The following is a 25,696-nucleotide window of genomic DNA, read 5'->3' as shown; positions in this document are numbered from 1 at the left end:
TGCCAGTGGTTAAATCTGCAGCTCTGTATCAGTTTTCTGCTTTGATCTGGCCAAACTGCCTCCTAAACTTTGGAGCCGATTCAGAAATTCTGCCATAGGGTATAATGAGGAATCAATGAAATATCTATAACTGTGTTGGTTTTTGTCTTATTCAGATGAAACTTGCAGGAATGGTAGCTTCTGCTGAGGCCATAAACCCTGCCAAGTTTCAAGGTGATAGGTGCAGGGGTTTGGGGGAATCTGTGCCTCAAGCTGCTGAAAGGCAAAACTCATGATATAGATGTCCCTGTGTATGTTAAGGCACAGTGGGGTGAAAACTGCAAGGGTGGTGGCCCTGCTGAGGCCACAAAGCCTGCCAGCTGTCAAAGAAATAGGTGAAGGGGGAGTCTGGCTTCTGGGGACCTGCACCTCTGGCTGCTAACAGGCAAAACTTGTGATGTGGGTGAGTGGCACTGTGTGTGTGTTAAGGTGCACCCTTCCTGGCACTGGGGCCTCTGCACAACACGGCAGTGTGCCCCAGTGAAGCCTCCACCTCCCCTACAGCCTCAGGCCTGGTCCACCACTTTACATGACAACAGGTAAAATAACTTAGCTGGCTCAACACCAGTAGCATCAGCAGCAGCATCAAAGGTACCCAAACAGAACTGTCACAGAGCCTTTCGTTTTATAAAGGAATTAACAGCAAGTAAAGATGTTGTGTTGTGTTGGATATATGATGTTACTCATGGTGTGTGATGTTTTATCTTGTGTTTTTATATCTATATGCTTATTACGGAAAAAAAGGAGTACTTAAAGAAAAATCTTAGGAAGCTTTAGGGTTAAAAAACCCTTTGTCAGGCTGAGGAAGTACCTGCAGTTGGTTTTGGTTGGAAGGAATAGTAAACAAGTCAGAGGCTGGTCTGGCACATAATGCAGGTGATGTTCCCTCTGTGGAGTAGTGGTCTGTGAGCACGCCTCCTTACTTACCAAAGGGGGCCAGAGGCTGGGGGCTTGGGCCTGGAGGCTGGGGGCTGGAGCCGAGAAGCTGAGGGCCAGAAGCTGGGCCTGGGGCCAGAGGCTGGAGCTGAGAGATTGGGGCCAGAGGCTGGAGCTGGGGGCTGGAGGCTGGGGGCTAGGGGTGGGGGCCAGGAACTGGAGCAGGGGGCTGGGGGCCAGGGGCTGGAGCTGGGGGCTTGGGGCCAGGGGCTGGAGCCAGGGGCTGGCGCAGGTTCCACCAGCTCTGGGGAAGTTCTCCACTCTCCCGTATTAGGGCCAAGGAATGGAGCACTTCCACAGAGCCTGCGGAGCCTGCGCCAGCCCCCACACCTGCCTTGCCTCACCTCGGGGACGAGATGCTGCCTGCCCCACTGAGGCTGCCTGCCAGCTCCATTCCCTGGTCCTGATGCCACCACATGCCTCCTCGCTCCCCGAGGCCATACAGGGGAGCGGAGCAGTGTCCCAGAGCCGATGGAGCCTCACTCAGGGCAAGCAGCGTCTCCCCCCCCAAGAATTCCACTGTCTAATCTATATTGAGTCCATGAGTTTCTATACCTACCTATGAGGCTGATGAAGTGCAGTTCATAGGCCCAGCTCTGAAAAGTGGTTTGTACATTCAAACAAGCACCTAACCTCATCACCAGAACTGAAGCCAACTTTCTACAGCTCAAAACACAAACCCTGCCAACTATCTCTAGTATCCCCACAAACTGCACACCAGAATCTATCAAAGGCAACAATACCCAAATACCCATGGGGGCACATTTCTCACCAAAAAAACATTCTGCCTCCAGTCTCTCAGGCCTGATCCAGAAACAAATTACAATGCAAACCATTTTTCCCAGCCGGGCCTATGAACTTCACTTCATCAGCCTCCTAAGAACAGAAACTCATGAACTCAATATAGATTAGACAGTGGAATTCTGGCTCACTGCAGCCTGCCGGACATCTGACTCCCCAAGTACCTCTTCACTTTTACCTGCACTGCTACATCCCCTTTCCCTCCCATCCCTCTACCCCAGCCTGTCCCTCCCCCCCTGCTGCCTCCATTTCCATTTTCACTGACTGGCTTTCTTGCCTGAATTGCATGCCAGGCCAGCCTCTGACTTCTTTACTGTTCTTTTCATCCAGGACCAACTGCATGTACTTCATCAGCCTGACAAAGGGTTTTTCAACCCTAAAGCTGGCATCACAGGCAGCTAAGCTGAGTTTACCAGGAGACTCACAACTGCCCTGCAACAGGGCTGTCAAAGACATGACAGGTCTGGGCATTCCCCAGCCAGGGCTATGTGAGTATGTGCATTAGCAGGAGGTTACAGTGCCTCCTACCTGCCTTTCAGCAGGGGATCATGGGTCCTGGCATTTACAGTGCTGCCGCGCTGCTAGCAGTTCCACCAGGCCTCCCTATCCTGGGTGTCCAGGGTGACCTGTCTCTGAGGGGAAGGGGACTTTGGAGCGAACAGAGGACTTCCCTTTTGGCACGCTCACACAGGTGCCAGGCTGAGCAGCAAGAAGGGCAAGGGGGTTCTGCCTCCTCAGATGCAGCAGCATCAGTGTGTTGGAAAAGTGTTTCACATCCTTGCCACAGCTGATGTGCCTTCAGCAGTGCAGGCAGATGGCAAACCTGAGATCATCTGCCAGCTCAAAATGCTCTGACACTATGCTATGCGCCTGCTTCTGGTTTGAGGGTGAGGATCCTGCCTTATCCCACTTCTCAGCAGGCTGAGGCTCAATAGCAGGAGGAGCTGCCTCAGCTGAGCCACTTGCCTCCACAATCTTAATCTCCTCCAAGGTGCTGCTTTATGGATGAGACCGGGATCTAGGAGAAATTTGAGGGGTGTGGAGCACAAACTCTGATTCCCTCTCAGTCCCCAGAATTGCTTGAGCCAGCATGCTCAGCCTCCCTGGTTCCAGCTCCAGCTCCTCCTCTGGTAATAGGAAGCTCATGCTGAGAGATGACATTGGGGTGGAGGAGACAGTGATTCCACTGCTGGTGCCTATTTCTGAACTGAGCAGAGGTGGTACAGGTGCAGAGATGTCAGGTGCAGACATTGCTCCCACCTCCTTGCTTCCACTTGCAGCACAAGTGTCATGGCTGCTTGGGAAGAGAATGCATCTATGTTGAGGAGGGGACTTGCAGCTGTAGCTCTCCCCCTACCCCCTCTCCCTCCCCTGCCAGAAGAACTTGCACCTGCCTTTCCAGCATGCTTCATATTAATCTTTCCTATGCTGAAAAATGTGTATGTGTGCCACTCCTTTTGAGTAGTGTTTTATTCCCTCTGTGTTGCATGACTGCACTGGAGTCTTCTTTGATTGTTTGATTCAGTAACAATAAGTGTTAAAAACGATGTAAAAATGTGTGCTCTCTGTCTGTCTGTCTTCTTCTCCACTGTGATATGTTTATTTAGTATGAATTATGAATGTGAAGTGTGACTCTGTTGTCTGTTTTATTCCCTCTGTGTTATTCCCTCTGTGTTGCATGCATGCACTGAACTCTTCCTTGATTATTATTAACTATATATGGTGTCTTTTTCTGTGATGTTCTATTAATGTGAATGTGTGACTATTACTGTACTTTTTGTTCTTCTTCTGTGTTGTAATGTATACCTAAAATGATGCGTCTCCTTCTTCTAAGACCCTGAGTTTTGTGTTAGTCTCAATCCGAATCTGAATTCTCTGTTGTCTTCAGTCTGTATGTAAACTAACTATAATAATATTAATAACTAATTATTATATATAATCTGATTCTCTTCTACTATGAATATCTGATTTTCTTCTTCTGTGTGTGTATGTATATTGTAAGTGTCTGTGTGTGTGTGTCTGTGTGCCTCCCTGCACAGTTATGAATCATACTGGCAGGGAAAACACAGCTTTCTTTTTTCAAAGTTTGCAAAAAAAAAAAGAGAGAAAAAATATAAATTGAAATAAATGAATTGAATAGTAGTAAGAGATGCTAAACTAAGCTAAGCTAACCTAAATCCTACCCAATCCTTTCTAATAACAAAAAAGGAGCAGGCAAGTTCAACTACTGACTATAAAGCAAGCCAGGCAGTGCTGCCACACAGTACCTTTCTCAAGCTGTTCCCCAAACAGAAACAGCTTACAAAAGGCACAGGAAGCCTGCAAACAGAGGCTTTTATGCTGCTTCTATGTCCCTCCCCTGAGACACTGTAATTGGAAAGGCAGCCAGAGAGAAATCCTGCTCGCTGTTCACCTAGACCTGTCAGTCTTCCTCCCACCCTGCCATGCTCCACCTCCACCCCGCCATGCTCCACCTCCCCCCAGCACTCCCCCTCCCTCTTCTAAGTTTCTGTTTCCCCATACAGACAGCCCACTGAAGCTCCAAATCACTGAATCTTTTACAAATCTTTTCTGAATCAATTCAGAAGCTCCGAATCAATTTGGAAAGCCTAAAGCAGCTAGCACTTCAATTTGGACATGGTGATTTGATGTCTGAATCATCCAAATCTTTTCCAAATCCAAGTCTGAAGCTTTGCACAGCCCTACTAGTTTGTGGTGCAGTAGCCTAATTTATTGCACAGTAAATATATGCAAAGAGGGGAAGCTAGAGGCATATAGCAAATGAACCAGATGCACCTGGAAATACATTAAGAGCAATAAATCAAGCACATTCGAAATTTCTACATCTGTTCATATTTGTTTTAGACTCTTTGGGAAAGCCATTAAACCAAGGCTGTCTTCCAAATGTGCATACTCAAAACAATACCCTGTTTCTAACACTTATCTGTGTCTTGTCCTGTTAGAACTATGGATGTTATCAGTGAGTAAAGCCTTGACTATACTGGCTGATATCCACCCAAGAAAGGCAAACTGCAAAAAGCCCATGCACCATTTAAATGAAACTCAGCTTCTAAGTCTCAGTCAGGATTGAAGCTACATTCTCTTATAGGTATAATTTGGAATAGCCTTCTGCATGGAAGTAAATTTTACCATATCTGTAGTGTCAAGTATTTGAATGTCAAGCTATTATTTAAAATTAGAAATAAAACTCAAATCAAAAGCCAAGGCTTTATCACCACCTAACTCAGGAGGTTCTGACATCAGAAACACTACCTTTGCAATGAAATAAATTAAAATCCTATGGGCGCCTACAGATGAGTGTACACATGCCTCTTGCAGCATCTCAACCCCCTTTGAAATGCTGCAAGAGGCATGTGTGGGAACAAAAAGGCAGCGTGGGGGCAAAATTAGACCCCTGGATATCCAGGGGTCAAAAAAATACCCCAGGGGAAAAAAGTGGGGCAGGGCATGGTCCAGGACCATGCCCTGAGGCAACCAGGGACTCGGTCCTCCACAGAAACTCTCTGGTAGCCAGCCAGAGCATCTCTATGTCTGGTCCTTGCCCTGGTGCTGAAGCACGCTGGAGGCTGGAGACAAGCACTGGAATGAGCTGGAGGCTGGAGATGAGCCCCTGGAGGTGAGCTGCAGACTTCTCCTGCTGTCTCCAGCCTCCTGCTCATTTCCAGCCACAGGAGGAGCCTCCCAGGCTGGGGCGCTGCCAGTTGTATTGGAGCCCTTGGAACTGGCAGAGGAAGGCGCACCTCAGGTGGCCCCATGCCACATGGCTACCAACACCATAAAGCAGTCACTGCCGGGCCTGAAGGTAGAATGCCAGGACCTGGCTGCTCAGGCAAACCAGGCCCTGGCTGCCCTCCCAGAAGGGGAGACTAAGGACCTCTGCAGTGATCCAGTGCTGTCCCGGCCAGAAAAACTCCAGTGGCTGTCTTCAGAGTCCCACCAGGACCTTGGGGGGCACAGGTAGGGTGTGTAAGCAGTGCCAGAGCATGGACAGGACCAGCTGATTCAGCACCAGGACCCTCCCATGCAGGCAAAGACATCTCAGGAGCCCTGCCCATGCCTGGATCCACTACGCCACCCATTCCACCAGCTGGTGCCAGTTCTCTGGTAGGGAGAGATCTGTGGGGGACAGGTAGACCACCAAGTACAGCAGCAAGCCCACGCTCCAGTGGATCCCATGGAGCATGGATGGGTTGTTGAAGATGGAACGTCCAGGCACCCTCCACATCTGTTCAGGATGGATCATGTCAACACGGTCCGCAAGCACAGTGAGATGGCCTTCACTGCCACCTTGTAGTCCATGCAGAGGAGGGACATGGAATGTCAGTTCCTCAAGTTATTGGGATCCCCTTCTTTGGCAGGAGGGTCAGCACAGCCCTCCAGTATGACAGTGGGAGTTCCCCACTGCCCTCAGATTCAGCCCAGCCTGCAACAAGGTCTGGGCCGAGGATGTCCCAGAAAACCCGGTAGAACTCCATGGTCAGACCATCGATGCCCAACACCTTGTTGCCAGGCATCAGGTGGAGGGCGGCCCAAAACTCAGCCAGAGTGAGAGAAGCTTCCAGCCGGTTCTGGTTGCCAACACTGACCTGCAGGAGTCCCTCCCACAGGGTATGACAGGCCTCGGCATCAGTCACATCCAGGGAGAAGAGCTCTTCATAGAAGCCCCACGCACTGGTGCATCTCACCCAAATCTGTGAGGCAAGTGCCATCACCCACCAGAAGGCAGGTGATGTACTTCTTGCCCCCCCCCCCACTTCTCTCCAGGGCATAGAACCAGCAGGAGCCATAGTCCATCTCCCAAAGGAGCTGGATGCATGAGCGAACAAATGCACCGCGGGCTTGGTGGTCATCCAGAGCATGAAGCTCTTCCCACTTCTCCCAACACTCTCCGCAGAGGGACAGGTTGGTTGGGTTCATGGCCAGGCTCCTCTCCAGCTGTAGACCTTCCTGCTCAAGCTGCTCCTGGACTGCCTCCCTCTGCCGGGTGTGCCCCCAAGTGTACCTGTGGCAAAAAAGCCAGAGGCGCACCTTCCCCACATCCCATCATCTCTGAGACAAGGCTAAAGCTGCCCGTTCCTCTCACCAAGCCAGTCAAAACTTCTGGAAGGCCTCCCTGTAACCCACATCTTTCAGCAGACTGGCATTGCAATGCCATTAGGCTGACCACAGAAACCCAGGCCTGGGTACAGACAAGGTGGTGATTGCTGAAATGGGTCAGCTGGATGCCAGAGGAGAGGGCCTGGGCAAAGTGCAGCAAAGAGATATAAACCCAGTCCAACCAAGAGTGGCATGCCTGCTCCTCCCCCACCCTCACATAGGTGAAGGCAGGGGGGGTCAGTAAGGTGATGGGCACACCATATGCCCACCAGGGAGTAGTCTGTCAGGGTCTCCCTGAGGATGCCCACAGTGGCCTGGTACCACTCCCTGCCCAACTGGTCTTGTGCATCTAGGGTGACATTAACATCCCCGCAAGGACCAGGCACTCGCGAGGGTTGAGGGTGCTGATGTATGCGGCCACCTGGCAGAAGAAATCCGCCAACTCCAGGTCCTTTGCAGGGGTGTACACATTCAGAAGGTTAAGGACCAGCCCCTGCACCTGGACACAGAAGTGCAGCAGGTGGCCTGGCACCACCTCAGCATCATAGAGAACCTCTAGCTGCAGGCCTGGGAAGAACAAGGTGGCCACCCCACATGAGACTTGACTGAAAAAAAGCCTGCCTCCCCACTCCAGCCACCAATTTGGTACATCAGCTGGAATTGTCAGGGTCTCCTGCAAGAATACCTTGGGGTACCCTCCCTCCTGAAGGAAGTAGAGCACCTGGCACCTCCAGACACCCTTCCTGCAGTAGTGGATATTGAGGGCTGTAATCTTAAATGACTTCATGATTGGGGGGGCATGGAGTAGACAGTTCAGCAGTGGCCTCACGCATCTCAACATGTGGTGTGGGGCCCACTGGGTCACATAGTGCCCTCCCATAAGTATAGAGGGTGTCTATGAAACTGCAGGACCACCAATAGATCTGGGCATTGCAGCTTTTGGGCCCCTTCCCTTCCCCCGGCTCCATAAAGCTTGCTGGTTCTTGGGCATCCTCCTCCTGTTCCTGGGGCTCAGCAGGCCCCTTAAGCTCCATCTGAACCCCCTGGTCTGCTAAGACCCCAGACTCTGGTTGGGATTGGGAGAGCTCTGCAGCCTCTTAGGACAGGTTTGGGGGTAAGCATGGGTATGGAGCTCCTTCCCAAGATGCTGGGGTAGAGCTGGACCCCCGGCGAGTCTGTGCAAGGTCTCTGACAAGATCAGTCTGTTGATTAGAAGTACTGGTGGTCTAGGCTTGAGGGCAGGGCCTTTGCCCTTCCCACCCCTAGCTGTGGAGGAGGCTGAAGAGCCCTTGCCCTAGGTCCCTGATGATGGGAGAGGGGGCTTGGGAACCCCTCCGAGGGTGGGACCTGGCCAGGGGAGACCCTTTGAGACCAAGCTAGAAGCTATCAGTAGCCAGAGGCAGGAAACGGCCTGGCCATCTTCTCCCCAGAAGCTCCTGAGACCAAACTTGAGCAACCAGGAACAGGAACAGCAGCAGAAGCGTGGGACAGGAAGTGGCATGGCCAACTTCTTCACAGAGGCTTGTGCCCCAGAAGCTCCTGAGGGCAAGTAGCCCTAAGCTGCTGTAAGGGGAAACTCCTCACACTCTGGCTGAGTTTTTGGCTGCCCTCCGCCTGATGCCTGGCATCGACGGGCTGACCATGATGTGTTACTGGGCTTTCTGGGACATCCTCACCCCAGACCTTGCCATGGTTTGGGCCAAATCCAAGGGAAGTGGGAAACTCCCCCTGTTATGCTGGAGGGCCATGCTGACCCTCCTGCCGAAGAAGAGGGATCCCCATGACCTGAGGAACTGGTGTCCCATATCCCTCCTCTGCATGGACTACAAGGTGGCAGCAAAGGCCATCTTGCTGTGCCTGTGGTCTGTGCTGATGGACATGATCCATCCTGACCAGTGTGCCCAGTGCCTAGTCTACCATGGTGCCTGGATAGTCCATCTTTGACAACCTGTACCTGGTTCGGGACCTCTTGAAGCTAGTGCACTGGGAGGGCCTGTCTTTCACCCTCCTATCTCTGGACCAGGAGAAAGAGATTGACAGAGTGGACCACGGGTACCTCACAGGCACGCTGTGGGCATTTGCTTTTGGCCCTCGGTTCATGTGGCTTGTCCAGGTTCTATAAACCTCTGCAGAGTGTATGGTCAAGCTCAACTGGACCCTGATGAAGCCCATCCCTTTCAGGAGAGGGGTGCATGAAGGCTGCCCACTGTCAGGCCAGCTCCTTGGCCCCGGAGTCCTTCCTCATTCTCCTGTGGAAGTGGGTGGCGGGGTCAATGTTCCAAGAGCCAGTGGTGGAGCTGCTCCTGTCAGAATATGCTGACAATGTACTCCTCATGGTCCAGGACTCAGGTACCTGGCACAGGTGGAGGCCTGCCAGGCATTGTACTTGGCGGCCTCATCTGCCCAGATCAACTGAGTCAAGAGCTTTGGCCTGGAAGTGGGTGATGGGTGGCAGGTGGACTCATTCCCACCTATGCTCTGTGGAATCCGCTGATGCGTGGGCTCACTGCTCTACCTGTCCCCCACAGACCACTCCCTCCTGAAGAACTGGCACCAGCCAGAGGCAACGGTGGTGAAGCAGCTCCAGGCATGGGTAGGGCTCCTGAAATGTCTCCCCCTGCATGGTGCTGAATCAGCTGGTCCTGTCTATGCTCTGGCACCACTTACACACCCTGCCTGAGCCCCCTGAGGTCCTGGCAGGACTCCAGAGATGGACGCTGGAGTTTTTCTGGATGGGATGGCACTGGTTCACTGCAAAGGTCCTGATCCTCCCCTTGTGGGAGGGTGGCCAGGGTCTGGTTTGCCTGAGCAACCAGGTCCTGGCATTCCACCTTCAGGCCCTGCAGTGACTGCTATATCGTGTAGATAGCCATGCTGCCTGGGCTCACTTGGGGTGTGCCTTGCTCCACCACTTCCAGGAGTTCTGATACAACTGGCAGCTCCTCAGCCTGCAGGGCTTTTCCCTGAGGGACCTGCCAGATTTCTACCAGGACCTTCTCTGGGCCTGGAGGCTCATCTCTGCCTCCAAGTCCCCTGCAACAGTTGCCCAGGGTGCTGACCTGCTTGTCGAGCCCCTCCTCTGCAACCCCCAGCTGGCGGTACTGACAGCAGAGGCACCCTTGTTGCAACAGAGGTTGATCCTGGCTGGTGTCACCCATACTGGAGACCTCCTGGACTATGATAGGTGGGAGTGGGTGGACCCTGCTGCACTGGCCTGGTGCATGGGTCTACTCATGACATGTGCAACCTGCCATCTGGCCCAGAAGGTGAAGTCTGCCTTACCTCCTGACACTGTTGCCTTTGTTGACCAGGTCCTATGTGGTGGCAGTCCCTGCCCTCTTGTGTTCTCCAGTCCACCGGAGTTTGTTGTGCAGCTGGCACCTCACCCAGCTTTATGGTGCTCCCCTCTCCAGCACCTGAGCCCACTGGAGGACACCAGACTGATCCGCTCGTCCACCATCCATTGCTGCCACCTGTACATGCTTGTGCACTGCACTGTCCATCATGTTGCCCTGGCATCCCACGCAAACATGTGTGGGGGACCTGCTCATCAAGGGCATGGCTGGGGTACCCCAGTGGTTGAGTCTATCCTTCACCCTCATCCCATGAGCCACTGGGGACCTCAGCTGGTGGCTCCTCCATGGACCCTTCACCATAGGCATGTATATAGCAAGCTTCATAGACACCCCAGTCTCCTGCCCCTTCTGCGGGCAGAGGGAGACCCTAACACACCTATCCCTTCCACCTGTCCACCTCCACAACCTCTTCTTGAGGTTGTGTTTGAATTTCACCCCCCCACACTTTTTTGCTTTTGGTCACCCCATCTGCAGCCCCACCAAGTGCCAGGACCTCTTGGTCAACCTCCTCCTGGCCCTGGCCAAGTGGGCCCTGTACTTGACCAGGAAGGAAGCTCTGACTGGGAAGGTGCCCAGAGACTGCAGGGCCACTTTTCTCTCACTTATCTGTGCCCATCTGTGGTGTCCACTGGCTCCTTAAATGTCTTTGGGGACCAGTGGGTGCAGCTTAGGAGGCTCTGCTCGGTGTCCCCCTCTGGAGAACTTCTTTTCTCATTTTGAACCTATGACCCCCATATCACTCCTACCGTTTTCTTCCTTAGTTGTTCCACCAAAAATATATATCTATATCTACCAGTTGTATCTTTCAAACTTAACCCCCACTACTGTGTGGGGCCAATTAGTTAAGTAGGTGGGGCTTAAAGCCCAGGATCTCTGGAATATACAAATAGACAGGAGTTTCTGGGGTCCAGCCAATTGGCACCAGGGGACACTACCACTTGTGCCAGCTGGACTGCTGAAGCACCTCTGAGAGTTCGCACCCTTTATCCACTGCAGCAGTCTGGCAGTGGGGGCTGCTGCCTGGCTCTGACCTGCTGCACACCTGCCATACCCAAATGAGGCATCTGCCCCTCTGGGCCAGCTGCCAGTGGGCTGTGGCTGAGCGTTAACCTTTGTGCAGCACTACTGCCATGTGTGCCCCCTGCCTGGCCACCTGGGCAGCTGTTGCCCAGAAGTTGTTCTGGGTGTGGTGGCCTGTTTTGAACTGTCAAAGCATGTCCTCTTGGCCCCAATTGACCAGAAGGTCAGCCACAACCAGCTAGGTCCAAGGTGCCAGCTTTGAGGTCCTGCCACTGGCATCCCTAGCAGCAATTCTGGTGTTCCCTATTTGAAAACTGAAAAAAATCCCTGAAAAAAAAATCCAAGTCACTCTGTAAAATACCCCAAAATCCATGTTCCTCCACAATTAAAACAAAAGACTGCTAGAGAGAAAGAGTGAATGAGACAGAGAGACAATGATCAGTTGGGCAATGTTTTTTTGATATATCTACAATGTTAAAAGAATTTGGAAGACCAGTGTCTCTATCATAATCATAAAGTGAATTCTAAATACATTTTTCATTAATAAATATATGTTTTGCTGTCCCTCACCTCAGGGCCCACAGCCCCCTGCAGGGCCCACATGCCCCACCCCTGTTGCTCCACCAGCCCCTGCCTGGTCCCATCCCTCTCCAGCTCCTGCAACCCCCACAATGGATGCCCCCCACTCCACCTGGCTTCCCAATGGCTGCCCCACCTGGCACCATCTCCCACTTGCACCCCCAACCCCCTATGGCTGTCCCTGCCAACCCCAGTCTCCAGCACTTAAAAAAAGAAGAAAAAAGCCTCTACTCACCCCAGGAGCAGGGGATGTGGGGGGTTCTGGGGCCTCCTGGCAAAGCCTTCCCAGGTAGCACAGAGCAGCGGGGGGAAGCTGGGCCCAGGCTATGGCCACTGGGGTTGTTACCTGGCCCTGCACTGTGCAGGTGGGGCCCCAATAACCCAGACAGCAGCTAGAACTACTGGTAAGTGCTGGGGCATTTTTTTGTTCCCCCCTCAGATGCTGGGTGGGGCAGGGCTTGGGGAGACTTGTTTGGGGAGACTTGGGGGGTTGTGGGGGTATGGGGCCAGGTGGGAAAGGGATCAGGGGACTCAGGGGCAGGTGGGGGATGGGGATGGGCAAGGTAGGGATTGGGGGACTCAGGGGACTGGGGGGATGGGGCTGGGTGGGGAAGGGATCAAGGGACTCAGGGGCCTGGGAGGGATGGGGACAGGTGGGTCAGGGATCAGGGGGCTGAGGGAGTGGGCAGGGCTGGCAAGAGTCCCCCATGGTTCCCCTCTCCCCTCACTTATTAGCAATGGAGACTGGGTACAGCTCCCTGCTGCTGGCACACTGCCTGCCCTGCACAGGCAGGCATTTGATTCAGCACCAGGGTGAGGGCTAACCATACAGATACTGTGGCAGCCAGAGTGTCTGTATGGATGACCTAGTCTCCAGTTGCCCCACTTTTTTTCTGTGCAGGTTTTTTTGACCCCTGGATAGCCAGGGGTCTAATTTTTGCCCCATGCTGCAAATTTGCAGCATAGGGAATACTTTCTCATTCCTGCACATGCCTCTTGCAGTGTCTCAAAGGAGTTTGAGATGCTTCAAGAGGCATGCATGAGCTCATCTGGATATGCCGTATGAGTTCAACATCTTTCTAGCTTTGAAGAGTTAAAAATAAAGTTCTGGGTCTGACCACTGCTGCTTGAACCAACCTTCAGTTATGAATAGATTTATGGAGCTTCCTTCCTGGTTCAAACGGGCCTCATTTTAGGTCAGCTAAGACAAACGAGGGGACTGACAGCTTCAAATAGTCCTTACTCCATCCTATTTAATTTGCCAGTTACTAACCAGATGGAAAATTCTATAATTATGATCTGGCCTGAGCAACAAACAATTACTTGTTACTTTGTGTGAAAATGTTCCATTAAAAAATAAACCAGTAGTGTAGAAAAAAAAAGGAAAAGAATCTGATTTGCTATAAACAAATAAGGGCACCTCCAAACATGTGAGACTGCCATCCACTGTTTAAAATAAGCTTGAAGCAAGATTCTCTGGGGATGAAAAGGAAATAGTAAATTACCAACACCAAATAAATACACCAACATTTCAGCCTTGCACAACCACAGATATGTAAATGTTACTGGACTGCATTCAGCTGAAGATAGATTACAGACTTTGAGATAGATTACAGACTTTGAGAAAGGCATTAACCAACTTCTATTTGATAATTAATTATATATGGATTCTAAACTAAAAGCTCTGTTTCAACCATGTATTTTGCGGTTTACGTAAGAATCATGGCAGAAATTCTATTGTATGTGTTCAGCAGATCAGACTAGATGATCACAGTCCTTAAACTCTTGCAACCTGGATGACATTCCTCCTGTCCAAAGGTCCAGCATAAGGCCTATGTATTGTCTTAAGTCCTCATATTAGAATTCAGGTAAATGCCAGCATCATGATAAATATGTATATGGGAAAAATTTCAGGAGTGTAGCTTGTCGTGGGGCACTCCCGTGCCCGGCTCCTAAGAAGGCTCAAACCTGAGAGGGGGAGAGGTGTAGCAGGGCACTAGGGTGCCTGCTACTGACATTAGGAATAAGGGCTGCTGAAGATCCCTGAGACAGCACAGGTGTTGGTTGCCAGAGCAGCCAGGCTGGTCACATGACCAGAAGGGGGCAGGGCCAGGCATTTATAAACAGCCCAGGCCAAAGCCTAGCGGCAGTTCCCCTCTGGCAGCCTGAGTAGTGGGAGCTCTGCTGCACAGCAGAGCGGGGTAGAGCAGCCTGATCACTTGCGTGATGGCATGAGGAGTGAGAGTCTTGCTGCAGAGCAGAACAAAGCAGAGACGAGCAGAGCAGCCTGACTGCCTGAGCGTTGGCATCATGGTACAGGGTGGAGAGGACCCTGACAGGGAGATTTTGAAGGACAGCCAAGGTGGCAAGAAATTTACATTATAGCCAGTAGGCTAATTTTGTGTTACAGCCGGTGGGCTCATGGCTTTATGTTCATTGTTGTAGTGATTGTGTAATACCGGAGGACTGGGAGAGGCTGTAGCGGATGGAGGAGGCCTCATTAGGAGCTCCCCAGTGGAGTGGGGGGGTGTTCCTAGGTGCCCTGGGAGGGCACAGCAATTGGTGCCGGAGCTGGCACTGTGGGTGAGCGCTGGAAAGAGGCACGATGTTGTGGGGTGTCGTGACCCCGGCCCCGTGGGGGGGTGGTATTCTGCCCAGCATGGCGCAGGCCCCAGAGAGGGCGAGGGGCACGAGAAATGCGGCGCAGGCCTCAGAGAGGGTGAGGGGCATGAGTAGCGCGGCGCAGGCCCCAGAGACGGCAGGCACACGGGAAGAGGAAGCCCCAGAGAGAGCAGATTAGAATAAGAGGCTCCAGGGTGAGTGATTGGCCTCCTACCGGCACAGAGTCCCGGAGAAGGGCGAGCACACAGTAAAAGTCCTGGAGAGGGGCAGGTGTGTGAGAACAAGCCTGGAGAGGGGCGGATGTGCGGATAGGGACCCGATGGAGATGAGGCGCGTACAGAATAGAAGCCCGACGAGGCTGAGTGCGTTATTAGAAGCCGGAGAGGGCTGAGCACGCGGGCAGGAAGCCCGGAGAGGGCGCGTACATATTGACATGCTGAGGGGCCCCGGGAGAGGGGCGCTTATAGGGGAAAGACCCCAGAAAGGGCGTTTATAGGAGAGAAGCCTGAAAAAAGGTGAGAGGGTGAACAGAAGCCCGGGAGGGGCGAGTATATTGGGCGCGCATACTGAGACCCCAGAGAGAAGGGGCGTGCATATTGCGAGACCCCAGATAGGGGCGAGCATACAGACATAAGAACGTCTGGAACACCGGCGAGGCTTGGGCATGGTATTGGAGGCAGAAGGAGCCATGCAACGCCCTAGGCTGGGTGCGCCAAGAGATATCTGTAGAGGGCAAGAACACCGGGTCCAAGAAGCCCAGGAAAGGCAGCCTCCCATTAATATTATATAAACAGCAAAGACGTGGCGGACGAGACAAGGGTGCTAGAAGGGCAACTTGGCACGGTAGGGGCGCAGGAGAGATCACGGGCACTCCTAGGCCCCGCCCCGTGACAAGTGGTGCATTGGCCAGGAACAACCGGCCATGCGCGGGCAAGAAACCCGTGTCCCTTAGAAGGGAAAGTGAACCCAGGGCTAAATAGTAGATGGACATTTGTAGCAAAGGAAGAGTGCCACAGTTTAGTGGTGGTGCAAAGGGAAGATACCCATTACTAAGAATTTGGCAGGAAAGACTGAGGCCTGGACCCAAGGCAGATAAGGGTAGGGCAAGTAATGTCTCAAAGGGAAATGCTGAACGGCTAGAATTTTGTTTACCTACTAAAAATGGAAGGAATGAAAGAAAGGATAGCCCTACTGGAGCGCGACCTGGCTCTAGCGGAGGCCCAGAGAAAGAGGGCTGAGGCGAAAGTTGCGATGCTAGAATGGTAACTGTTGTCAAGTAAGAAAGAAGGGGGGACAAAAAAAATCAGGCGCCTAATGGCGGCAGAGGCGGACAAGACTCGGGAAATAGAAAGGTTGCTGGCCCAAGAAATTCAAAAGGGTCAAGAGAGAGAGAAAAAGCTGCAGGAGATGCAGGCGGACATGGCAGCCTGGTTGGTACAGTCTCCTGAGGGTGGGACAATCCCTATAAAGGAACAGCGGGATGGCCAACAAAAGTTGGAAGTGGCTAAAACCCTAGTAGCAGCCCTCCATCAAGAAGTACATAGCCAGGAGGAACAGGTAGAGGAGCTACGGGCGGACAGAGAGAAGTGGCAGGAGGGCTGTCTGGAGGCTGAACAGGAGGTTAGACAGCTACGGGAAGAGCGGAACCAAACCCGGGCCCAAATAGAGAAAGAGAATACAATAGTAGGGCAGGAGATGGAGAAAGTAAAAATCTTCCTGAAAAATTACGAGGAGCTACAGGAACAATGTCAGTCCCTGCGGAAAGAACTAGGGGAACAAGGAAAGGAGAATGCGAGTTAAGATTGTGGGTACAAGACCTGGAAGCAGAAAGAGATCGCTGCAGTAAACAAAGTCAGTCCCTGGAGAGTCATCTAAAGGATGGCCAAGCTAGAGAGGCAGGCTTGGTCATAGAAAAGGAACAACTCCAGTTAGAGAAACAGGTTCAGGAGAGAAAGATACAGGAACTGCTGGAGGCAAATACCCAGCTGGCCCGGGAGGCTCGAGAGATCAGGGAAGCAGAGAAGCTAAAGGAAGTAGCCTTAGCAGAGTGGGAAGTACAGGCCTTAAAAGTCAGGGACTTACTGAGGCAGAGAGTGGAAAATCTGGAGCAGCAGTTAGCCGAGGTTGTGAAGGCCGCTGAGGTTGAGTGTGAGGAGAGGGAGCTGCTCATAAAAACGCTGCAGCAGGTAGAGGCACTCGTTAAGGAGGCCCAGCCTAAACTGGTGCAGGACCTGACGAGAGAATGTCTTCCCATTGCTAAAGATCCTGAGGGCTCAAGAAAAGGAACTGAGCCAGGACAGCTAGAAAGCAGCCCTAAAGAACAGAGCCTCATAAGAGGAAAGCTAGAGGCCTTGAAGAAGGACATCCTGTCAGAGGTGCAGGAGGACTGGGACCTTAGGTGGGAACAATGGCGGGACCACCACGTCAGCGAAATGAATCAGTTAAGAAATCAACTGAGGGAGTTTGCCCCACAGCCGAGTAAGGGGATAAGAGCTGAATGTGAGCCTGAGCAGCCAGAGACAAATAACTCGAAAAAGGGAGAAATAACAGGGACTGACGAAGACATTTCCCCTCAGAACAAGACCAAGGTACAGAGAAAAGGCAGGGAAAAACCCCAATCCATAGTTTCTAGTTTCATACAGCCTGTCCTCATAGGGCCTGCCCTGTTGCCCTGATCATACAAGTGGCCCTCCTCTGGACCCTCTCCATGCTGTTGACATCCCTCTTGAAGTGTGGCGCCCAGAACTGGATGCAATACTCCAGCTGCGGCCTGACCAGTGCCGCATAGAGGGGGAGGATCACCTTCTTGGACCTGCTCGAGATGCATCTGTGGATGCATGCCAAGGTGCGATTGGCCTTCCTTACTGCCTCTCCACACTGCCGGCCCATGTTCATCTTGGAGTCAATGATGACTCCAAGATCCTTTTCCGCCTCCGTGCTGACAAGAGGGGAGTTCCCCAATCTGTAGGTATGGTGCCAGTTGTTCCTCCCGAGGTGCATCACCTTGCACTTGTCTGTGTTGAAACCCATCCTATTCTCGTCCACCCACCCTTGTAACCTGTCTAGGTCTGATTGTAGCCTGTTGCATCCTTCCAATGTGCCCACATCCCCCCACATCTTAGTGTCATCAGCAAATTTGAACAGGGTGCTTTTTACCCCCTCATCCAAGTCGCTGATGAAGATGTTGAACAGTGCGGGCCCGAGGACCAAGCCCTGCGGAACCCCACTGCCCACGTCCTTCCAGGTTGAGAAGGACCCGTCCACTACCACCCTCTGGGTGCAGCCCTCCAGCCAGTTGGTGACCCATTTGACTGTGTGGGTGTCTACACCACAGCCCTCCAGTTTCTTAATGAGAACAGGGTGAGAGACAGTGTCAAAAGCCTTCCGGAAGTCCAGGAAGATTATATCCACTGCTACCTCTGCGTCTAATGATCTGGTGATCTGATCGTAAAAGGCCACCAGGTTGGTCTGACAGGACCTGTCACTGATGAACCCATGTTGGTTGCCCCTAAGCATGCAGTCTCCTGCTGGCCCCTCCTGGATGTGTGCCAGCATAATTTTCTCGAATCCAGGGCGGCAGAAAGCACGGAGAGACCCCGTGAATAGCGGGACTATCCAGCCCAAAACAAAAGAAAGAATTGAGGATCTGGATAGAAGGAGGAAAGCGCTGTTGGTTAAGAGAAGACCAGGGATTAGGAAAAGACCACAGCTGTACGTAAATGGTCTGCCCCCAGACATCAGATGGCAGACCCTGAGGAGGATCCTCGATGCCTATGTGAAAATCTATGAAGGGCCCGGAGGGAAGTCTACTGGCCAGGGAAGAGTCGAATGCTGAAGCGAGGAAGATGCCCAAAGGGCACTAAAGTGCCAATGGGAGATATGGGACAAGCTCCGAGACATCCAAGAAGACGGGGAGAAACTGAGAACCCAGCAAACCATCAGGAAGAAAGGACCCGGGAAGGTGAGCATCGAAAGGAAATTTCGAAGGGCCGACAGAAACGTAGCCAGCAGGGAGGGTAATGTGCCAAGGTTGGCTAAGGTGGGGGGACTACCTATGGCGGGTAGATCCCGAGAAATCCCACATGGTGCGCCCTTGGAGAAAAGGCAAGTTGGGGGCACCTAAAAACCGCCGCCTACAGTCCGTGAGATGGCAGAGATCTACGGAGACACCCCGAGAAGAACTCTCAAGGGATGCCACATCCCGTCAAGTGAAGAGCGGCCCCGGTGAGTCTCAAAACTTAAGTGGGGGATGTGTCGCAGGGCACTCCCGTGCCCCGCTCCTCAGAAGGCTCAACCCTGGGAGGGGGAGAGATGTAGCAGGGCACTAGGGTGCCTGCTACTGACCTTAGGAATAATGGCTGCTAAAGATCCCTGAGACAACACAGGTGTTGGTTGCCAGAGCAGCCAGGCTGGTCACATGACCAGAAGGGGGCAGGGCCAGGGCCAGGCCTTTATAAACAGCCCAGGCCAAAGCCTAGTGGCAGTTCCCCTCTGGCAGCCTGAGTAGTGGGAGCTCCGCTGCAGAGCAAAGTGGAGCGGGGTAGAGCAGCCTGATCGCTTGCGTGATGGCATGAGGATTGAGAGTCTTGCTGCAGAGCAGAACAAAGCAGAGCAGAGTAGCCTGACCGCCTGAGCATCAGCATCATGGTACAGGGTGGAAAGGACCCTGACAGGGAGGTTTTGAAGGAGAGCCAAGGTGGCAAGGAATTTACGTTACAGCCAGTAGGCTGATTTTGTGTTACAGCCAGTGGGCTCATGGCTTTATGTTCATTGTTGTAGTGATTGTGTAATACTGGAGGACTGGGAGAGGCTGTAGGGGATGGAGGAGGCCTCATTAGGAGCTCCCCAGTGGAGCGGGGGGGGTTCCTGGGTGCCCTGGGAAGGCACAGCGATTGGTGCCGGAGTTGGCACTGTGGGTGAGCGCCAGAGAGAGATGCGATGTTGTGGGGTGTTGTGATGGGGTGTCGTGACCCCGGCCCTGTGGGGGGGCAGTATTCTGCCCAGCGCAGCGCAGGCCCCAGAGAGGGCGAGGGGCATGAGAAGAGGAAGCCCCAGGGAGGGCAGATTAGAATAGGAGGCTCCAAGGTGAGCGATTGGCCTCCTACCGGCACAGAGTCCCAGAGAAGGGCGAGCACACGGTAAAAGTCCTGGAGAGGGGCAGGTGCACGAGAACAAGCCTGGAGAGGGGCGGACGTGCGGCTAGAGACCCGACGGAGACGAGGCGCGTACAGAATAGAAGCCCGACGAGGCTGAGCATGTGATTAGAAGCCGGAGAGGGCTGAGCGCGTGGGCAGGAAGCCCAGAGAGGGCGCGTACATATTGACATGTTGAGAGGCCCGATGGAGAGGGCGCGTACATATTGACATGCTGAGGGACCCCAGGAGAGGGGCGCTTATAGGGGAAAGACCCCAGAAAGGGCGTTTATAGGAGAGAAGCCCGAAAATAGGTGAGAGGGTGAACAGAAGCCCGGGAGGGGCGAGTATATTGGGCGCGCATACTGAGACCCCAGGTAGGGGCGAGCATACAGACACAAGAACGTCCGGAACACCGGCAAGGCTTGGGTGTGGTATTGGAGGCGGAAGGAGCCATGCGACGCCCTAGGGTGCGCCAAGAGATATTTGCAGAGGGCAAGAACACCGGGTCCAAGAAGCCCAGGAAAGGCAGCCTCCCATTAATATTATATAAACAGCAAAGACGTGGCAGGCGTGATGAGGGTGCTAGAAGGGCAACTTGGCACGGTAGGGGTGCAGGAGAGATCACGGCCACTCCTAGGCCCCGCCCCGTGACATAGCTCTCTATGTTAAGCAAAGCTATGCGTCCCTGCAAGCTGATGTTGGTTACCAGGCTGGACGACTAGAGACCCTCTAGGTTAAAATCCATGGGGAACACAGCACAGGGGACACAACGGTTGGAGTCTACTACAGCCCTCCCACCCAAAGTCAAGAGCTTGATGAGGAGTTTGCCTGGGAACTGGCTGAGGCCACATGCTCCAGGACCATGGTTGTCATGGGTAACTTCAACTAACCAGACATCTCATGGGACGATCACTCAGCAAAATCTGAGCAGTTGCAAAGCTTCCTGTCATGCGTGGATGACCTCTAGACTCTACGGGCCAACGAGAGGTAAAGCATTGCTTGACCTGGTACTGCCTACTGGGGATGACCTAATCAGCAACCTAGTGATTGATGGGAAGCTGGGTGACAGTGACCACAAGCTGATCACCTTCACTATCTGCTGTAAAGCTGGCAAATCAGTCAGCAACACTGAAGTCCTTGACTTCAGGAAAGCCCACTTTGACAAGCTCAGAAGGTTGGTCAGTGAGGACCTAAGGAACCATGAACCCAGGGGGAGGGAAGTTCAGGATGAGTGGTTGCTCCTCAAGGGAGCGATCCTCAATGCACAAGCTAATTCTATTCCATTTCGAAGGAAAGGCAGCAAGGGGGCACAGCAGCCCCCCTGGCTCTCCAGGAGTCTAGCAGACCTCCTGAGGCTAAAAAGAAAGTCCTCCAAGGAGGACTATTCTGCACTGGTCTGGTCCTGCAGGGAGCAAACCAGGAAAGCTAAGGCTGCAACTGAACTCCAACTAGCTTCGAGCATCAAGGACAATAAAAAGTCCTTTTTCAGTTATGTGGGGAGCTGAAGGAAAAGCAAGGGCAACATTGGAGTCCTGCTAAACCAGACGGGACAACTGACAACTGATGCCCAGGAAAAAGCCAACCTATTAAATGGGTACTTTGAGTCAGTCTTTCATCAGTCCCATGGCATGCCCATGCCCATCATGGGACAGGGAGGTCTGGGTGAGGGAGATTCCCTGCCCTCCATCAATGCTGACCTCACGAAGGAACAACTTGAGAGGCTGGATACCTTCAAGTCAGCTGGCCCTGACAATCTACACCCCAGGGTACTCAAGGAACTGGCGAACATCATAGTCCAGCCTCTGGCATGGATCTTTGAACTCCTGGCACTCTGGTGTAGTGCCCAAAGACTGGAAGAAGACCAATGTTGTGCCTATCTTTAAGAAAGGGAGGAAAGTGGAGCCAGCAAACTATAGGCCTATCAGCCTGACCTTTATTGCAGGGAAAGTCTTAAAAAAGTTTATTAAAGAAGCCATCCTTAATTGACTGGCTGATGCCAACATCCTGAGGGATAGCCAGCATGGGTTTGTTGAGGGTAGGTCTTGCTTGACCAATCTCATTTCCTTTTATGACCAGGTGACCTATCACCTGGACAAGGGAGACAAGATTGATGTCATATATCTTGACTTCCAAAATGCCTTCGATCTGGTATCCCATGATCACCTTTTGGCGAAACTGGCCAACTATGGCCTTGGGTCCACCATGATCTGCTGGCTGGTAAATTGGACCATGAACCCAGTGGTTGCTCCTCAAGGGAGCGATCCTCAATGCACAAGCTAATTCTATTCCATCTCAGAGGAAAGCCAGCAAGAGGGCACAGCAGCCTCCCTGGCTCTCCAGGAGTCTAGCAGACCCATATTGTTCAACATCTTCATTAATGATGTGGACATTGGAGTCAGAAGCAGACTGGCCAAGTTCACTGATGACACCAAGCTTTGGGGCAAAGCATCCACACCAGAAGACAGGTGGGTGATCCAGGCTGACCTGGACAGGCTCAGCAAATGGGTAGACAAGAACCTTATGGTGTTTGACACTGAAAAATGCAAGGTTCTTCACCTTGGGAAGAAAAACCTGCAGCATCCTTATAGGCTTGGTAGTGCTATGCTGGCTAGTACTACGGAAGAAAGAGACTTGGGGGTCATCATTAACCATAAGATGAACATGAGCCTGCAATGTGATGCTGCAGCTAGTAAAGCAACCAGAACGCTAGCTAGCATCCCCAGATGTTTCTCAAGCAAATCCTGGGATGTCATTCTCCCCTTGTACTCGGTCTTGGTGAGGCCACAGCTGAAGTACTGCATGCAAGTTTCAAAAAGGATGTGGAGAAGCTTGAGAGAGTCCAGAGAAGAGCCACATGCATGATCAGAGGTCAGGAAAACAGACCTTATGACGACAGGCTGAGAACTATGAGTCTCTTGAGTCTGGAAAAGCGCAGGCTCAGGGGTGATCTGATGGCCATCTATAAGTTTATCAGGGGTGACCAGTATCTGGGGGAACTTTTGTTCACCAGAAAGCCCCAAGGGGTGACAAGATTGAACGGTTATAAATTACTGCAAGACCATTTCAGGCTGGACATAAGGAAGAATTTCTTTACTGTCCAAGCCACCAATATCTGGAACAGCCTGCCATCGGAGGTAGTTCAAGCACCTACATTGAACACCTTCAAGAGAAAAGTGGATGCTTATATTGCTGGGATCCTATGACCCCAGCTGACTTCCTGCCTTTGGCAGGGGGCTGGACTCGATGATCTTCCAAGGTCCCTTCCAGCCCTAATGTCTATGAATCTATGACTCTATAAAACCTTGTAATATGCCATAGACAAAAGCAGTGGAGAAGAGTACACTGCCTACCTCCAGGGAAGTAGTTGGTTAATATATGCTCAGAAAAATACAAGAGGAGAGGAGAAGAGAGGGCTGTGCCCTTCATCAGAGGAAGGCAAAAAAACCCCAGTCTATGCCAGTACAACCTGGTGGGGGGAAATTCTTTCTTGATCCTAATGTTTCACAGGAAGGCAAAAAAATCTAGAAGTGAGTAGCATTCATGGTGGGGAAACTAGTTCAGTTCCACCATTTCAGCTACATGGGGCATGGGGAACATGTTGCAAACTGCCATCGCATTCAAGTGCCTGTAGTCACAGGGATCCATCTGGAATAGGAACTGGGACCGATGGGCTTCGCTATGGACTCCTGGATGGACGTATTACCCCTTGCCCAAGCATTTTCTCAACTTCTTTATGGGCTTCTCCTAGGAGGTGATGAGGCACTGGCTGCAACCTCTCTCACACTATTGCTGCAGGAGGTGTTTTTTATCAAATGATAGGTGTCCCAGACCCATCCAGGTTCTTCACAGAATACGCCCTTAAATTCCTGTACCGGGGCCTGCATTTTGCACTTTTGAGATGCTGACAACTCCTCTACTATCTGGATTTAATCCTCCATTCTAGTCTTTATTTCTACCCGAGCCACTCCCTGGGGTCCAAGTTCCTCTGTATCTGCTTCTGTAAATGTGGCCCATCCCTTGGGCTCATGCCATTCCCGTAGGAGATTCACATGTTTCTCCCACTGGTAGCTTGGTCAGTGGACCTCATAATCCACTGGTCACACCCTGTGAATTATTTCAAACAGACCCTGCCACTGAGTCAGTAATTTGCTTGTGGACATGGGCAGGAGCACCAAACACCCTCTGTCAAGGTTTGAATTCCCTCTCCTTGGCATGGGCATCATGTATTTCTTTCTGGCAGTATTGTGCTTTGTGCATATTATGTTTGGCAAGGTTCTGGGCTACCTGAATCCACTACTGAAACTCTTGTTGGTAAGTGGCTGGGTCTCTTGTGTTCCCCGCATCCTGTTCCCAATCTTCTCATAGTGCTTGTGGTAGGCCCCTAGGGAGGTGTCCAAATACAAGCTCAAATGGTGAATACTTCATTGACTCCTGTGGGATGTCCCAATTCGCAAACAATACTAATGGAAGAAGCAGATCCCACTTCCACGGATTGTCTTGTATGCATTGCTGTAGGCATTCATTTTATCATTCCATTGAGGTACTCCACAAGACCATTGGTCTGTGGGTGATACACAGAAGTGCATAGATATTTTATCTGGGGAGGTGTGGCACACAACTCATAACACTCTTGACATAAAGTTTTGCCCTGATCAGTGAGGATTTCTTTTGGTATCCCCATCCTCACTATCCATTTGATAAGCTCTTCTGCTATTCACAGAGCCATCACCACTCAGAGTGGTATCACCTTGGGGTACTGTGTGGCATAATCCATGAACAACAGTATAGACTGCTATCCAGGGCTGCTGTGAGGTCAGGGCCCAACCATGTCCATCACTATCCTCGTGAATGGGACATCAATGATGGGTAGAGACTGAAGGAGACCCTGTGCTGGACAGTCCTCCCTAGTCTTCTGGCATTTGGGACACACTGCACACTGGTGAGCAATCTCTTCCCCCAACCCTGGCCAGAAGAACCACCTGGCAACCCTAGTGCTGGTTTTATCTCAGTCCAAATGTCTCCCTCTGGGGCTTGAATGAGCTAGTCTCCATATTACTTGAAGAAACCGGGTGGGGACCACCAACTGTGTTCCTTCGGGCTCCCCTGTCCTTCCCCTTTGTACCCAATAAAAATTGATTCCTCACCTCATATTGTGGGGTTCCAGCTGAAGTCAGTATCTGACTGTTCCTGGTGTTGAAGGCCTGTGTTCTAAGTGCTTGACGCTCATGGTCCTCCTCTTGAACTTCCTTTAAACTGCAGGCATCTAGCTACATTGCAGAGGTTGATTTCATCTGCCTCATCCACTGATCCCTCATCTTCATCGAGCTTGCTGAGCCAGGCTTTGCAGTTTCAGATCTTCCTTAACCCTACTTCGGCATCCAGAACCCTCTCCAGGGCATCATAGATCAGTGCCCAGTCCTGTCTGAGTAGCATACTGCACGCCAACCGGGGCACCACTCCCACCAGTAGTTCTCCCTGATGCTTCATCACCCAGAGCTGGATTCACTAATGGTCGATCTGCTTCATCTCCCCATGAAGACAGGCTATCTTCACCAGGTCTGCTCTATGATCCCTCTGGGGTGTAATAAGTTGACTCACAAGTCACTGTGCATGTCCAGAGTCCAACATAGCCTGGATGGGATGGTTTTCTATCCAGGCCTTTATGATTGGCCATCCCCAAATGGCTGTATCCCCACCTGATACAAAGCTGCAATCCATTGGTTTGCTCTCTTCCTGCTCCTTTCGTGCTTCAACTTGCATCCTTGAGGGATGATCTGAGTGCCACAATTCCATGGGGCCACTATGACAATCCCACGAAAAGTGTCTGGTCCTTCCACACTGGAAGCAGACCATATCCTTCAATCCACCATGGTTGAGAGGCCCTCTTCTGTCTGGCTTCCTCAGCAGTGGGGCCATCGAGCTACTCCTCCACTTCTCCTGATTAAACCCCACCTCTGATATGGCAAAGGCCTCTGCTAGCTTTAAGGCTTCTTCACAAGTACGCAGAGAATGCTGCGTTCACTCTTCTAGGTTGTTCTGGAATTGCTCTAGAAGTATCTGGTTTGCTACAGCATCCCAATCATACACTGC

This window comes from Crocodylus siamensis, chromosome 2 (assembly GCF_052110815.1).
Source record: "Crocodylus siamensis isolate JL-2025a chromosome 2, ASM5211081v1, whole genome shotgun sequence".
Taxonomy (NCBI): Eukaryota; Metazoa; Chordata; order Crocodylia; family Crocodylidae; genus Crocodylus; species Crocodylus siamensis.
This window is presented reverse-complemented; position numbering follows the sequence as displayed.